This window comes from Coptis chinensis, chromosome 8 (genome assembly GCF_015680905.1).
Source record: "Coptis chinensis isolate HL-2020 chromosome 8, ASM1568090v1, whole genome shotgun sequence".
Lineage (NCBI taxonomy): Eukaryota > Viridiplantae > Streptophyta > Magnoliopsida > Ranunculales > Ranunculaceae > Coptis > Coptis chinensis.
In genome coordinates, this window is record NC_141463.1 from 84,509,404 (window position 1) to 84,516,153 (window position 6,750).

General features: G+C 36.1%; 1 long non-coding RNA gene across 1 annotated transcript; it reads left to right on the top strand.

Annotated features, from left to right (window-relative positions):
* The first annotated feature begins 4,878 nt into the window (after nt 1-4,878).
* LOC147483695 (uncharacterized) lies at nt 4,879-6,312 on the top strand. Its single transcript, XR_015205656.1, has 4 exons — nt 4,879-5,325; nt 5,404-5,562; nt 5,696-6,022; nt 6,123-6,312. It is a non-coding gene; the product is annotated as an uncharacterized LOC147483695 (long non-coding RNA).
* Nucleotides 6,313-6,750: the final 438 nt, after the last annotated feature.

Here is a 6,750-nt window from a genome sequence, read left to right on the forward strand (position 1 = left end):
TCAACCATGTGTTGACTATATATTTAAAATAAAAAATTACATATATGTTCATATATAATAAATACAATATCGAAGAACTAAGTTGGGGACTTACTCAAAATGTGAAGATATTTCTTTTGAATTATTCAACATATAGTATTGAGTCTTATTGAAATCCTTCGCACTAAGTTCGATAATTTGGAGAGCTCCTAATGGTTGAACCTTCTGTGTGAAAACATGCAACCCTTTGACTTGTTTAGAATGATCACCATCATAATTCTGCTGTTCACGATTGAAACGTGTTTCAATTCCTTCTAGATACATTGAGCAGAATGTGAGACATTCAATGTCAATATAGGCTTCAGCAATGGATCCTTCTGGGTGTGCTTTATTACGAACATATTGCTTGAGAGTTTTCAAAAACCTATTTAGACTTTAAACAAGTGAATTCCAAGTAGAAATATATAAGTCCAAATAAATTAAATTATAGCTAACAAACATCACCTCTTAATTGGATACATCCACCGATAGTGAATTGGTCCTCCAAGTATCGCCTCATATGGCAAGTGCAGTGGACCATGACATCAAAGAACGCTAGCGGAAATATTAACTCAAGCTTACAGAGTATCACAACAATATCCTTTTCAAATCTCTCAAGCATTTCCAGCTTTAATGTCTTGCAACATAGTTCTCGAAAAAACAAACCCAGCTCGGTTAATGCACTTGATACATCACTAGCCAAGAAACCACGAAGTGCAACTGGGAGAATTTGTTGTAAAAGAACATGGCAATCATGACTCTTCATTCCAGATACTTTGCATTCTTTAACATTGACACATCAAGAAATGTTTGATGCATAACCATCAGGAAACTTTACCGTCTTCAACCATTCACAAAAGCTCTTTCTCTCGGCAGGTGACAATGTATAACAAGAAGGGGGTATAACAAACTTATTACCCCTAGGAATTAGATGTAGCTCTGGTCTAATACCCAACGCTTTCAAGTCCATTCGAGCTTTCACTGGATCCTTTGTTTTTTCTAGGTGTAACAACGTTGCCATAACACTCTCACAAATGTTCTTTTCAATATGCATAACATCAAGGTTATGTCGCAGATTAAGGCTTCGCCAATAGGGTAAACGAAAAAAAATGCTCCTCTTTGTCCAATTATACTCGACCTCGGTACGCTTTCTCTTCTTGTTGTTTGGATGTTTTCCAAATGTTTGTTCTTCGACATGCAGAAGTTGTAACCTCACATCTTCACCAGTTAATTTCTTTGGTTCAGACTTGCTGCCACCAATACCACTAGGTAATTTCTTGAGACGCTTTCTCAAAGGATGTCTTGGCTACAAAAATCGGCCGTGGTTCATGTAACATTGCTTATGCCCGTTCTTCAAGTACAAAGAAAATGTATCCTTGTTACAATTCGGGTAAACCATCTTACCTTTGGTGGACCAACCGGACAAGTTTCCATATGCAGGAAAGTCATTTATTGTCCACAATATTGCTGCATGCATTACAAACATTTTATTTGTCGCAGCATCAAATGTCTCCACCCTATTTTGCCACAAGTCTAATAATTCTTCTATCAACGGTTGCAAGTAAACATCAATATCATTTCCAGGTGCTTTGCGTCCAGGTATAAGCAAAGATATGAAAATGAATGGTTCTTTCATACATTTCCAAGGTGGCAAATTATACGGCATAAGCATTATGGGCCACATGCTGTAAGTACTGCTCATGTCGCCAAAAGGGTTAAACCCATCACTTGCAAGACCAAGCCGAACATTGCGAGGATCAGTAGCAAACCATGGATGTTCCTTGTCAAGGTCCTCCCAAACTTTTGAATCTACCAGATGCCTGAGTACATTGTCCTCCCGAACTTGTTTGTCTTTGTGCCATCTCATGTCTTCAGCATTAATTCTAGACATAAACAATCTCTGAAGCCTTGGTTTTAGTGGAAAGTGCCTCAAGACTTTCTGTGGTATCTTTTTAGATTTCCCTTGATTAATTTTGTACCTTGGTTTGCCCCAAACTGAACAACTTTCAAGATCTTGGTCTTCTTTCCAAAAGAGCATACAATCATTGATGCAAACATGTATACAAACATAACAAAGTCCTAAGCCTCGCATTAACGTCTTAGCCTCATAATTGGACTTCGGGAGTGTTTCACCATCTGGTAATGTATCCTTAAATAACTTGAGAACCATGTCAAACGATTTATTGCTCCAACGGTTAATTATCTTTAGATGAAACAACTTTACGAGAAAATCCAACGTACTATATTTCTTGCAACCAGGATATAGAGGCTGTCGAGCTTCATGCAAAAGTTTAGCAAATGGTTATGGATTCCCACCTCTTGTATTAGAAACAGAAAATGCTTCTGAATGTTGCACTCTGGGCTCCAAAATATCCCTAGAAGTCGGTGCTACATTTACAAACAAGTCGTCCAACCCATGAAAATGTCCACCCGAACCATCATTGTCATTGTCATTGTCATCGTCATCGTCATCGTCATCGTCATCGTCATCGCTCAATACTTCAAAAGGTTCACCATGATGTACCCATCGAGTGTAATCTTTGTCGATACCCGAATCAAATAAATGATCTTTTACTATATCAATGTGCAAGTAGTACCTATTATTGCACTTCTTGCATGGACACCGACATCTACTCTTTTTGTCTAGATGATTGGCGGCAAGCGTAATAAAATCTTTAAGACCTTGAAAGTATTCAGGCCTATGCGGCGTATTCATCCAACTTTTATCCATATTCGTTCCTATGCAAAAAAGGTATTCAAAAAAATAATAATTAATATAGCTTTGCATCTCTTAAAAACAAGTATCGTTCCTAAATTTTCAATTCCTAAATTGTCTAATGGAAAGCTAACTATTAGTGCAATTTCAAATGGAAAGCATACAATAGAGTGCATATTACAAGCACAAAATGATAAAAATAGTGGGTAAAAAGTATATGACTATTCACTAGATCACATCCAAACACGTTAACTTAAGTTCTAACATTCTAAGACTACGGAAAATAATCAATACCTAAACTGTCTAATAAAGGAACTAACTATTGGTGCAATTTTAGATGTGAAACATACATCAGGATACATATTACAAGCACAAAACAATCTGCATCACCAGTTTTTCATTTTGTTCCTAAAACAACGAGGGAAACCTCATCCTCAAGCACCAAGAGTTCTTTTTGGATTGCCTCACTCATCTAGTGAGGACTGTAAGAGGGATACTTGGGCAAAAGAAAGAGCTTTACCCTAACTTAGAGAACCCTGAATGGGTGTAGCATGAACTTTATTTGAATTCCCTCCGCTCCCTACCCCACCCACTCCTTCCCCAGTAGGTTCAAAGAGGCGGCCTCACACTGGAGATACTATATATCTCTTTTGGTTGAATGCAATGTTTTAATCATCATTATTTTTAAGTGTCGAAACAGTAACAGATGGAACTTTGTAAAGTCCTCCAAACTAAAACAGTAGGTAGCAACTTTTTTAACCTAAACACAAACGCACAAGCCATTCTAACTAGATCCAATAATGTCCAATGCTAAACAAACCATCACCCCAATCCATCCATTCATACTGAACTCTAATTCAACACATCTTAAATATCTTAGGGTACACTTCTAATACATTCTTCACACAAAACCTCACATTTGCAGTTCCAAACCATACTATCATACTTTGTTCAAATGTAATTAATATCTATTTCAATAATTATCACATCACTTCAAGTCCTGAATAAAAAACTACACTGTATAAAATTACACAGACCAACAAACCCAATACATGTTAACAAGAAGCACAACCATCAACCAATATAAACAGACCAATTCAACAAGCAAAACTTAAAATACATAAAGCGAACAAAAAAAGTATCTTCAGAGTACATGAAAACACCATACTTTTCTTATTACTAAGCGAAACTAGCAAAAAAAAAATTACCTGGGCTGATAGCTACCGCTTTCACTAATAAATTAACAATAAAAAATAAATTAGATATTTTGTTCAAGAAAAAAAATTGAATCTTTTCTCTCTAAAGTTTGATTGATAATTCTTTTGTCTCTACAAACAAGAAACATAAAAGAAAAATCATAACTTTACTATTTTCTATTTCTTTTTTTCATAACCAAATTCAATGAATGACTTTTACTCGATAACTTACCAGAGATTTCCCTTCCCTCAATGAAGGAAGAAGGAGGAGCACAAACCGAATCCGAAATGAAGCACCTACACCAAAACTTTAGCTTTAACAATTGAACTTGAAAAAATTGGAGAATATTAGAAAGGGGAAGAAGAAGAATAATAAAAAAAAATGAAAGAAGAATAATTACAAGAGAAAAGAGAATGGAGAACGAAAGTTAGAGTCATTCTACTGTATTTGTGTTTTGGGTGTTTTAATTTTCTCTCATAATAATTTTCGAAAAAAAAAGTGTTTCTTCCCTCTCTATTTTTGTGAAAAATCAAACTTTGGCGGGTGTTATAATCAAAATCCCGCGAAATCGAAAACATAAATCCCAACATTTTAAAACGTCGGTATATATTTCACTATTTCCCATGATTCATACAAGCGTCGCCAGTTTAAAACAATTAGTGGCGAAATCAAGCGTCGCCTTATGTACATACTTATTTTTGACGTTTTTATGGTCGGCAATGCACTTTTTCAAATATAAAAATAATAATTTGGTATGATAAATAATTTATAGCACTATTTCCGACGAAAAAAACGTCGCCAATACCCATTTTAACATTTGAAACCAACAGATTAGTAGCCACGATTTAAACGTGCCAAAAGGTATGTTTTTGGAACGAAATGAAAACGTCGGTAAAAACCCTATTTCTTGTAGTGGATCTGCTTCATATCTCAGGGAGTTTGACCGCTATATACAGTTCAAACGGGGCAGATTTGTCAGACTATTGATGGTTTAAAGAGGGCTATCTATATAAGAAAGTATCTATCTATGTGGATGTAGTGCCTTCAACTGATGAGCTCCTGAAGTTTAAGCCTTATAAAAAAGACGCATCTGATGTCGCAGAATGGTTGTCACACTTTTATGGGGAGCAACGGAAAAAGCGTTTGTCTGAGTGTAGTAATGGAGCACCCAAAGGTTCGGAAGGTACATCAGGTTCAAGAAATTCGAGAAAAGGGGACCAATTTTAATTACACGATCTTGTCTTCTTTGGGTAAGATAGTATTGTCGTTTGTTTTTGTTGTCTCTGCAGTTAGTGTTATTTTTAATTTTATAGATATCATTGTTTCTTGCTTTGTAGCCCAAAAGATTTTCAGTGTTATCATAGGGGTAGAGACTAGAGAGTGATGGCTTCCAGGTAGTGGCATGGTGTTTCTTTTCACTCATTTTCAATTTGCTTTTTCACATTGTTTGTTCTAAATTGTATTGTTTGTAGATTGTAAAATATGACGAAGTGGAAGGAGCAGAAGTGTTGAATGTTGAGCTCCACGAGATAAGGAATAATACCTCTGATAAAACGTTTTCCTCTATGGACCGGCAGATTAAAACAATCTATCTCAATGACACTGCCAGGGTTTTGGAAGGTTCATTTACGGTGAGTCTCTACTCCATCTTATCTCCTTTTCTTTTTGGATCATTACTAACTCTTTTTCTTGGATAGAACTTTTATTAAATGCGAAAACTTAGTAAAATGAAAGAAGGTAGTGATTAGTTTTCTTGCTTTGCAGGGAAAGGAAGGGATTGTAAAACGTATCTGCAAATCTACAAACTTTTTCTACGATGAAAGCCAACTGGAAAATGGTGGTTATTTCTGTGCCAAGTCTCAGATGTGTGAGAATATCTGTAATTCTAGTCCACCATGAATCCATTCTATGTATTGAAGCTCGAGCATTTTTTCCTTAGAAACTGGTGTGTGGGTTTCCTCACTTTCTAATTTATAATATTCCTTAAGGGGGATGTATTTGGTGCTCTGGGGTTGGAATATTCCATTGGATCCCCCAAGTCACCTGAGTTATTTAAGAAGCCATGGGAAGAAAAGGAGAACATACATGATTGTATGTATTAAGATGGATGTGTAATCCACATCTTTATTGCTGATGCTTGATTCTAAGTGTTGTAATTTTATATCCCTATTAATTTAGTTCTTGAATGTAGTCAACAGTCGTCGCAAAGGGGATAGGGATGGAGCACTTTCCGTTGGCCAAACTCCGAGTTGGTCCTCTAAAGGGCCATCTTTGTGGTGTTGTTGCTATTTATCGTTCTGACATCACCATTAAGGTTGATTGTCAGATAAAGGTCTTGTCAGGTTGGTTGGTATAAGAAACGCTGTTTTGTTGGATGCGAGATAAGGCTTAATCTGAATTCTATTTCACATGCTAATGAACTTCTGTAGTTAAATGTGAGCATCTCTCTGAAGTTGTGTGAAGTCTAATTTCATGACGTGAAATGATGGATTTGGAACACAGGGAGGTATGTGTTGTTAGGAATCTACCCCAACTAACACGATGAATTTAGAATCTAGAAAACTCAGAAGAAAGAAACAAAGAAGAGGAACACACAGATATATGTGGTTAGGCAATTGCCTTAATCCACAAGCGCACCACAATTCACTATTATCAAGAAGTAGTTACAAACACTAATATATCTCTCTCAAGCAATCTCACACAAAGCACTCACAAAATAGCTCACCTAATTTGTAATCTATGCTCTCAAGTTTCTCTCTAATATGTGATAATAAAACTCTAAGGATGGGGTCCTATTTATAGACACCCATCAGATACAA